Source organism: Cephus cinctus, unplaced genomic scaffold (assembly GCF_000341935.2).
Source record: "Cephus cinctus unplaced genomic scaffold, Ccin1 Ccin1_scaffold0494, whole genome shotgun sequence".
NCBI classification, from domain to species: domain Eukaryota; kingdom Metazoa; phylum Arthropoda; class Insecta; order Hymenoptera; family Cephidae; genus Cephus; species Cephus cinctus.
The window spans coordinates 1,019,288-1,030,135 of record NW_014333166.1 but is presented as its reverse complement, the minus strand read 5'-3'; the positions used below and the strand labels follow the sequence as shown (position 1 = coordinate 1,030,135).

At 46.1% G+C, this 10,848-nt stretch overlaps 1 protein-coding gene across 4 annotated transcripts in view; it reads left to right on the top strand.

Moving 5' to 3' along the window:
- The window catches only part of LOC107268221 (CUGBP Elav-like family member 4), a 472,413-nt gene that overhangs the window by 2,994 nt on the left and 458,571 nt on the right, over nucleotides 1-10,848 (top strand). For 2 of the 4 annotated variants that reach the window (XM_025085470.1, XM_015740778.2), the window contains exon 1: nucleotides 4,941-6,315. The exons of the other annotated variants lie outside the window; for them this stretch is intronic. The gene's annotated coding sequence lies outside the window, so the exon portion shown is untranslated. Of the gene's footprint in view, nucleotides 1-4,940; nucleotides 6,316-10,848 lie in introns of those variants that run through there. 4 annotated transcript variants of the gene reach the window in all.

Genomic DNA, 10,848 nt, shown 5'->3' with positions numbered 1-10,848 from the left:
CCCCCTCCGTCGCCCTACGTGGCGAGCAAAGCCGTATACAAGTTTTTCGTTTCTCTCCGGAAAAGCCAACCCCCCACCCCCCTCAGAGCTACTGCAACCGACACGGAAGTCTTGTAGTTTCGAAACAGTCCTCCAATTTTAATGAGACCCGTCTATTCTACGATTCTGTCTCCGTGTTACTGACTGCCTTTGTGTAATTATATTTTGATTTCTCGAGCCTGCACTTCCCGCTGCTCGGCATGACTGCGGAGACTTGTTGTGAATGCTAATACATCTCGCCCTTTCCATTTTGCACCAACTTGGACCTCCTTGTATATTCCGCTGGTACCACCCTCTCTCCCCCCCGCTGCTTCGATCTTCCTATCCAGCCTCCTCCGTAGCGCCCTCTGCCTTCCGCTATACCATTTCTCTATTCGTCATACCAAAAGCACCCTTTAATACGGTACCCACCATTATCACTGTAGATGAACTACCGTCTTCGTCCCCATCCAAGATTTACGATTCAACGCAAATAAAAAAACTACCCCAACGGGCGGCTCAGCTTGCATTTACATTATTTCAATTTCACTTCATTGGCCCGTCGAGGCCAAAACTGCCCGCTTTATAATTACCTGCTACAAACGTTCCCGGATAGCAAACTCCTCATTCGCTGTTATACGCGACTGAGTTTTACGAGCGTCTCGACGCCTGCCGTCGCACGGCGTCGTGTATACTCCGCTCGTTCTTTCGGTAGCGTTGCTCCAGACTGGACTTGCAATGGGACTCGTTTTGACTAGGTCGGTTGGTGTAGTAGTTTTTCATCCCCTATTTCATAGGTATGCTTCGCGGAGTCTTGTCAGGGAATCGGCGGAGGTAGGTCAGTGAATTAAGGGTGCAGTACACACTCGAATCGATCGTATCGATAAATATGCGTTTAACAGCTACGAACAGTTTGTTAGTTTGAGAGTATTTAATGGGGTGCGGCTTGCGTGAGGGAGAGGGGGGGGTGCCTCAGCTGCCGAGGGGGAGGGTAGTTGCCACACGGGGACCCCAGTGTACGCCATTGCAATGGACAACCCCTCGATACGTATTTGAGCACGGAAGGGTAGTCTGTCTCTGTGCATGTACTGTGTATCTGTATATATGTATATATACCCCATATCCACGTGCATGGACGTATGTTATCCCACATTTTTGCCACGGGCATTTCGCCCTTTGCACCCTTCGCCCAACCCCCCTTGCCTTCCAGCTAGCCAGTCACCCCTCGATCGATTTGTTCTACGCATTGCTCCATGGCCCATTCAGAATCGGCTATGATTTCAGGGATGGTTTTGATTTCTTTTTTTAATTTTCAAAAGAACCAACACTCACTCTTTTTGAGGATTCGAAATTAGTAAAGATCCTTTGCTTTTTTTTCACCTCCCTTGTACACTTGCTCTTTTTCTTGTCACTTCGTTCCTTCTCTCTGGTCGGGTTTTTTTTTCATTTTTTCTGACGAGACCCTAGGAGACCGAATCTCCGTCGTCTTCGAATTCTTCTTTGCCGGTGGCCATTGTGCCCGAGATGAATCTGTTGGCGGCTGCACTGAGAAAGTAATGCGGAGGACCAGGATTTGTTCGGTGTAAACAGCGGATACACGCGAAAGGAGAGAAACCCACACAAGGAGGATTTACACAAGGGGGTAGACGCTGGGGAAATAAGATAATACGTGCGGCTTTGTCTTGATCGGATGGGGGAAATGTGGGGCGGCCGCCGTAGCTACCAGAAGAGTGGCATAAGGGAGAGAGAGAGAGAGAGAGAGAGCGAGAGAGAGAGAGAGAGAGAGAGAGAGAGAGAGAGAGAGAGAGAGAGAGAGAGAGAGAGAGAGAGAGAGAGAGAGAGAGAGAGAGAGAGAGAGAGAGAGAGAGAGAGAGAGAGAGAGAGAGAGAGAGAGAGAGAGAGAGAGAGGCAGAGACCACTACTGTAAAGAAAAATATGAGCGTGCCTCCTATTATTACACTGAACGAAGTACAGGGCTCTCGTATCAAGCTAAAATTACGCTTTCATAGAAACGTTGCACGCTAACGTCCTTCGTACGACCCGCATCCGAGTAACTTGCTGTTACGACTCGTCACTCAGGAATAAAGTCAAATTCTAAGGGAAGGCGTTAGCTCGCCAAATATATATATATATACATATATATCTTCTCATATGAAATCTTAAGAGACTGTGTCAAAGTGCTTTCTTAAGAAGCACACTACAGACAACAACAAAAATCTTGGTGGTTTTCATCGCAGCCCACAATAGGACAGTACCCTTGATCATTTTTTCGACAACGTTTTTATTCTCCTTCGTAACCCTCATGAATAACCTTAATACTTGGCTCGGACTAACCGAGTGACTAGACTCCTACAAGCCACGCTATAACCCTTATTCTTAATTTTCATAGGTTCGATGAGGGTGCGCCTTTCTCGAGCACGCTCGTGTACACTAATGTCTTAATATCTCGTTCCTTTTTTTTTTTTAAATAAGAATTGGGCCGATTCCCATTTGCATAGTCGTTATATCAGCCGCCGTGTGCTCGGGTCGTTCGAATATAAGCACAAGAAAGAAAACTACCCTCTGCTTTTCGGAGAGTATATACATATACGTTGTGGTTGTTAAAAAGAGTTGGAGATACGGTCGACCTCCAGATCCTCATAGGGGGCGAATTCTTCGTCCTGCATGGAATACGTAATAGGCGCGTAGTCACTCGACTCACGGCTTTGCGGTTTCTCTCCATCCCCCTTCCCGCTCCCCCCCCCACGTCAGTAGCCGCCATTATTAATACGTTAATGCATTTAAGGATTCTCGCGGTAGCTCGATCGATCGTTAATAAGCGCCCCTGCCCATTAGGTTGGAATTCAGGGTGGTATGTATTGAATTGGGGGTGGTTAGTACTCAAGGGCGTAAAGGGAATATCGGCAGGGGGGGGTGGCGGGGAAATCGGGCAGGGAGGGGTCGGAGGATGTGGTTGAACGTAGAACGCGTTGGGCTAGGTCAGGAGGAGCCGCAGAACCGATAAGAGCTTGCCAGCCATTCCCGTTAACGACTATGTAAATTGACGGGTCTATTTATTCGTCACATCGAAAGTTCCTGGATGAAGACATCAGGCCAATTTTCTAATTGCGCCACCGGCCAATTATGCTAACCTGAGCTTGCGCTTGGATCTTGGGTGTTCTCACCTTTATAATCTCGATAATATCGATTATCGAGAATCAGCTATTACGCGTGGCTGTGTCGTTCTCTTTTAATCACTGTCGATTGAGCAAGGATCGTTTTACGGGGCAATTACAGTAATGTAGAGTTTACGTTATTTCCTTGTAATTCACAGAGGAACCGGATATAGAAATATTGATCGGATCGAAGTTACGTTAATAAACGTCCGAGTAGATTTTAATTAATCCTCGCGATCTGCTTTGTGATTGACAATAATTTTAACAGGCAGTTCGTCCTTCTCTGTTATCCGAATTGGTTTTGGGAAGATCTGGCTGGGAAGTTAGGGTGGAGAGAGACGGAGTATCCAGTAGCTAGAGCTTGAGAGAGATAGAGAGAGGGGATAGGGGATACAAGGAACAAGGACACGAGCATCCCTTTTCAGTTGAGAATAAGGGACCGATGTCCATGGGTACCAGCATGGAGTCTGAGTGAAAGGAACCGAGAGAATGAATAAGGACGGATAGAGAGGGGAGAGCGGGGCTGAGCTTGAGGCTCATTCTAAGGGTGCGGAAGAGTCCGCAAGAGAGAACTGGAGGAGGAGTCGGTTCTCTCTTTGGTACGAGAGGATGCATGAGAAACTGCTCCAGACCGTAGAGAAGGGTGAGTGAGGATGCTGCCTTGGGGTTCATTATTCAGGGCTATTGATTTCCATCCAACTCCTACCATGAGACCACCCAACGCCACCAGCACCAGCAACCAGAGAGAGATTGACGGGTGGTCGTTTCACTCTCTCACCCCCCCTCTCTCTTTCTCTCTCACTTTCATCCTCTCCTCTCTCTCCATTCTCCTCTAGGATCTTCTCTTCATCCCTCGTCCCTTCCTGCACAGCCTACCGCATCAACCCACATACTGACTGACGCGTGCTTAAACCAAGTGCCCTACCTATGACGAGTGGACAACCACCATACCGATCGTCATACCAGTCACCCTTATCAGTACCCTATGACCTTTCGTTTAAGCAGACTTCGTTAAGATTGCCCTCGGTCATTCAATGGTGTCCTTCGCTAAGCTTCGTCCGGGTCTCCTCGTGAGCTCCATCTGGTCTGCTAAGTAGATACCTACCGATATGCTCAGACGGAACGATTTACATGTTAAAAGTTTGGATCGCCCAGACCTTATTTTATACCAAGTGATACCAAACTCCGACGGCTGCTGCATGCATCCAAGTTTCATCTCACTCTGGAAACTCTCGCACAGCATCCGGTATCTCTCTTGGATCCTTTGTACGATACATCGAACTCCACTGTCTTTCCTATAGTCGTTAAAGTCCCGGAAAACTTTAGCCTTGAAGTTTCTCTAGGGAATTCTGTGTCGGTTGGATTTATGATCTATAGAGCACGGTGCCTCTGGACCAGTTGGATCATTTCGCATCAGTACTGATATCCTATAATGATTTTTACAGTATTTTACAATATTTTCTTTTTCTTTAATATGTTCACAGAGTAATGTGGTGTAGGGTTGGATACGTATCTTGATACCAAAGCAAACTAAGATTTCTCAATTCGGTACACATATGTTTGATCTCGAATAAAAAGAGAAACTCGGAGCAAAGCAAGCTTAGCGGTCCGCGTCCCTTCGCGGAGGTTGGAATAAGAAGGCGGCTACGGCCAGTGGATGCAGGGGTTGTAAAAGGTAGCAGAACGGCGCCGGCGCGAAGCGTCACTCGTGAGACCACCTCCGCGTGGTGGGCTCGTGACGTCAGCTATCCTCAGTGTGCGGAGAGCGACCGCAGTGTACACCATCTCCGTTTCCACGAGGGAGGTGTCTACGAATAATATACTCTTGGTCGAGAACGTAATCGAGCGGCTGTGCAGGGCGGGGGGATTGATATTAAATAAATTTAAAAAAAACTAAATCAAAGAAATCATAAACGACGAGAAGAAGATAAGAGATAGGAATCACGGTTTGAGAAACAGGTGGACCCAAGAGAAGATTAAGGTGTCGTTTTCACGAGAGAGGGGCCGCTCGCGATATACTTAGGGTCGTCTCGTTCGGGTTTAAACTGTTAAACTTTTGCTTGGAAAAGTGTCTGGTATTGCCAAAGTATCACGTGGGGTAGCTTTGGGTTACACGAGGAACAAGTACCTTCATGAGTACGACGGTCGGTAGTGGTGACCACGCGGTCGACGGTTCTCTCGTACCTGGTGCGCGGGACACCTAACACGCGGCTAAGACGCCGACGTAGTGAGGTTAGCGACTGTCGCTCAAAATTAATTTACAAAGAATATATATATATATATACAAGAGTAAAACGTAATTCATTTGATTCGACGAGGAGATCGTTTTATTCCTCCCGAAGATGTTCACGATGCGGATGAATATGCTGGGATTGTTTTTCAACTGGTCCAGGATCTGTGATCAGGATCTCTGATCGTCGTTATCGGAATCTGATGACTGAATCAGTGGCCACGAGGTTGTGTCGTATTTCAAAGAAGTTCACTGGTACTAAAGAAGAGAAGAATACGTAAGGGGACTGGTGTGTTAAAAGTTCATTCATCTTCGCTGTGTTATGTATACATAACTACCGTCGCTTATCGATACATTGTGATTACGTATTTCCGATCTATGGACTGTTATTACTGAGCTAAATCCCGCGTGTCTTATACTTTTTTCATTTACACGATTTAAATCGTTCGACGATTATTCGCGAATTTTCGAGTGTCGTGTGATTTCGGTACCGGAAGTCACGAGGTTCGCAACTTGTGTCTGTCGATTAAATTTTTTTTCTTTTCTTTTTCTTCATCCTATCACTCGAGTGCCACGCGTCTAATCGATTTTCTCATACAGTGGCTGGTTGTCTGCCTGTTTTTTTTTGTTCGTCGTTATAATTTTATAATTAACGTATTTCTTAATTAACGATAACGGCGTGCTTATTAATATTGATATCCAATAATATTACGCGGGTGATAACGCAAGAATGATAGTGCTCCTCTTATCTGTACTCTTGCTGAGGTGTGAAGCATAGTACATGCATTGCTGAGGATTTGAGGATTCTTCGAGGATTCAAGGGATCCGCAAAAACGCGGAAATAATCAAGCAGCGTGGAGCGCTCGGCGATTGTGTGGCCGCGCGCTGCGGACCTGTATTTCTATCAACCAGGTATTTGCGAATTTTTGCAAAAATATTTTTTAGCAAATTTTTTTTATCCTGACAGGATTTTAACGTTTAAGATACTTAGGTAACATCGCTTTGATCAGGGATTGGTAATAGGATCTTATTCCACGGAGATTGATGATTGAGTTTTGGTTTTGGCAGAGTCCAAGAAATCTCGACGTATTTGTAAATCAAGGCAGGTTGGACTTTGACCCGAATCCTTAAGGCAGCCCACGGTCGCGGGATAGCCCGACGGGTAGGCACGTAGTAACCCATACGCCAGGCTGTGCCAGAAGCCTCCTTTTTCCCTTATACCCTTTATTTTTGTATATTCCCCCGTTATAATTTTTTTACGAATTTTTTGTCAAGTCCAATTAAATAAAACATTTTTTAAAACTCGTTCAGGCGTGTGTAAAATTTTATTACCTTGAACCAACTGACCTTTCGAGAACACTCAGTTGCGATAATTATTCTGTTTTGATATTTTGACAATTGCTTTTGAAAATTCCTGTATTATCTACCCCGAGAGTATTTCTCCAAGCGGCACAGAGTAACGAGCATTAGCTTGTAGTTAGTCCCACGTGGCTTCATTATTCCTGAAATGAGATCCGAACCTACCCTCTGGTTAATTTACCTAATTTCTTCCCCCTCTTTGCCAAACAAGTATCTCTAACGTTTTAATAACGACTTGTCGAAGAACACCCGGAGGAAAGTTTGGCACGTGGAAGAATCATCCCTGCGAACCTTGTCTTGGGTGTACCCTGCATCCTTAGTATTCCAGGCGCATTGGGAACTCGATGTTGGTAAAGAGTCGCACTTGTTGGCGTCGAGGGACACCGAAGGAGGATGGTCGAGACGTGGTGAAGTATAGGTATCAGCTGAATATACTATTGTAGTAACGGCAATAGTAGTAGTCTTGGACTACTATCAGTAGCAGCGACAACTAATAGTAGTAGTAGTCCTGGTTAGACAACTATATAGCAACGAAGGGGAGGAGGATGAGGATCGTGCTCGGGTGGACATCGGGAAGTGAAGTGAGTGCGCGGTGGTCAGCCAGGATGGTCCCTGGGGAGATTTCTGGACCGCAGTCCTAAATCAGGTTTCGTTCACGGACCGAGTCCCCAGAACCTCCGCCCTATCCCGAAGTCGCTCACGATACCGAACAAAGCGATCTCCGTGTCCCAATTTTTCCCCGAGCAAATTCTTCGGCTTCGACGTCGCCCCAGGGTGCGGCAACAAACTTTCTCTAGAGTTTCCTAACGCTCCTGTTTGGGATATACCCTGTGTCTGGATAATCTGGATGGCTCCACGTGCACGATACATATATACGTATATTCCCAATAGAAAACTTTGAGCATCCTTTTATCATCCCTATGAGCCAAGGATTGGACCCTTCGTTCCTTCGACTTTCCTACCTTAAACACAAAAATTCCTACATTCGGTATACAACAATTTTCTCACCCTCGTTAAGAGGGTTGTACTGCTGAATCTATCTATTGAGTGAACTAGCAAGGAATAGGGGTGCAACTGTACCATAGGCTTGGGAAAAGGGTAAACCAGATCGCACCCTGTTACTACTTAGATACTATCTCTTCCACTAGATGCATGCGTTATCAGCAGCAGAATATCGCCCTGGGCCAGGCCCTAGTTCCACACGGTTACCTGTATAGGGGTAGTTTTGATACTGCAGAACTCCCTTAACTAGCTATCCAGGTAGTTTGATATCTAACTACACCCTCCTATCTCTCTCTAGACTTCGGTTACCAATCCCTCTATTCTCTTCCCTCATTCACAAGTATATCTCCTTCACGTTTCTGCAACGCCTTTGTCCCATTACGTCCAACGTTACAGCAAGAGACGCTTGATGGTCTTCTGCATCGGCCACCCTTCTTTTTGCGCCCATAAACATAGATCAAGATCCACAATGCTTCCCGGTAAACGCATTGACATTTTATACTTCCACCGCTGACTGCTTCCTCGACCTGGAACGTTACTCAAACTGCAACACAGACAAGGTTGGGCAATAGACTACCCTTCTGGGGATACAGCAATGCCAGTACATGTATTACCAGCGCCACCCCCTGCAACCGGCGTTCTCGAGCGATCTATCTGCTGGAAGGTGCTAATGGCCGAGAATAATGTCCACGAATTAGGGCGCGCCCAGGACCCTTAGCGAAATATGCTTCGACTGCTTCAACTGTTACGGCGCCTGTGAAAGTTACTGCTGTGACGTAACGTGACGCGAATTTCAGTATCTCGTGGATTTCGGGACAATCGTTGTTGAATTGTTTAATCAGTTGAGCGATAAGGACTTGGCAGTCACGTTGTGGGTCTTCGTACAGATTTGAATGCTTGTCTCATTGTTATTAAAAATATTTAGGGCAGGTCGCCTATTTTTGTAAGGGTTGCGAATATATGGAAAATTCATATCGATCATTGCGAATCAACCCTTATTTATTATCCAGTGAACAGTCAAGTGACGAGTCCCAGTGAATAAGTGACAGGAGAATGCAGCGAGTTATCGTTATAGACAGTCGGATCGATTTTTCGATGAATTCATGTAAAAAGGGTATAAAACGGCATGGCGAATAAGAAAGCAACGAAGCAAAAGCTCTTACGCGGAAATTGCACTGAATTCTACAGAAGGGTGTCGAAAAGCCCAAGTGTTATTTATTTCCTCGGGTACTCGTTCCTTTTATCGAAAAGTTCCTCGGGCACAAAGGGCAGCGTCTGCCCCAATGTCACGTGGCTGAGTAAGAGGGTGGATGGGATTGGGGGTGGTGTCGTAGGTCATGTCGCTCGATCGGTATAGAACTTCAACCCCACGTGGACGGGGGGGTGTCCTATCACAGCCTTAGAGATCCCGTATACACAAGAATTTTTTTCAACCCCTGGAAAAAAAATTTCTTCATTAAGGGTTCAACCGAGAAATTTCAGGTGACAGCTGTCGTCCGGATGCGGTTTATCTTGTCGCCGCGACTCGACTGGAGTCGCGAATTCGCGATATCACGTGAGCGAGAAGTGGCTTCGCGAGAGGAGCTCGGGCTTTCAACCCCTTGCAGACAGGGTTGCGAGCTTGCGCTCACATCAAAAGCAATTTATACGATTATATGCATGGCGCCTTCAATGCGCCTTAATCAAATAAGCCGAGCCACGTTGCCGGCAGACGGTGGAACTTCTGAATCGACGTACTTTGAAACGTACAGCCTGGAAAATTCATCCCCTCGTTCCAGTTACGCCTTTCCGACACCAATACCACCGCCCTCCCCCACATCCCCCTTGTAATACCATCCCCTGCATCCATATTATATACACCAATGTCACTGTGAATTCATTTATGACACGTGTACGAGTATATTTACTTACAAGTTACGCAAGCCAGCATCCCTCTGTCATCACGTGTGTACCAATTCGTTGGGAGGTCGAATATATTTTTTTCTTCCTTCTTTTCCCCTTACTGTCTCCTGAGGTGTTCCATCGGGCATTTCTACATAGACCGTGTGTACCGTATGGGTAGCGTGGTGAAAATGTTTTGAACTAGCATTCCAGGGAGAATAGGGTTGAGTGGGGAGGGTGGTGTATAGGGCCAGCGTACGTAGAAGGTGCATGTATCCTGCATTGTGGGAATTTGTAGGAACGGTAGAAATGCTGGAAACGGTGCCAAAATCTCAAGAGAAACGCCTCGCCCGGCACTCTTGGCTGCGGCGGATCTCACCGCCTTCTCCGCTGCCTCTCGGTTTCTCTCTGTGCTTTGTTATGTTAATTGTTTCAAACTCAGGGCATCATCGCTACGTTTATTTTCCATTCTCGTCGCCTGCCTTCGTTCCCTTACTGCCGACGTACAAGGTACATACTGTATATATATATATGAATACAAACATAGTGCGGTAGAGTATACTATAGTCCTGACGATTTTATATATTTCGTACATTAGGGCTAGATTTATGCACTCTTAAAATAACACTATCGAATCGATGTCTTTATTCAACCCTTGATTTCTCATTTCTTGCTATTTATATCGTATCGATACGAGCTAGGGGGCTGGCTTAGTTTTTTTTTTCTTCTATTTGTCTTAAGCTTCTTTTCACGCTCTCTTCCTCGCTGCATTTCTTTGGGCTCGCGATTAATCTTTTCCCCGGGTATATAAAATCGATTCCGCGAGGTAGGGGGGAATTGATTGGGACTCGCTGCGGATCGTTAAGGCGTAAAGTTTGCAGGAAAGTGGAAAACGATCGGCAATGGATTCTGGGGGTTTGTCGTGCCAGCAACCACCTTAACCTATTCATTCAGTGAATAATCCTTTATGTCTGTCTTCTTCGGTTTCGTTCTACGGTTACGTACCTATACGTATATAACGGCCTTAAAGCTTTTCCTCGTATATTTTAATGGCGTCCTCCTTCCACGTGCTCCAGAATGCAGTCAAAACTGTTATTACAGTTTTAATTAAACGAAAATTATATCATTTCATACATCCTTGATGCGACCCCGAGAGCGTTGGTGCATGCTGACGTACTCAGAGTACCCTACCCCCCCCCCCCC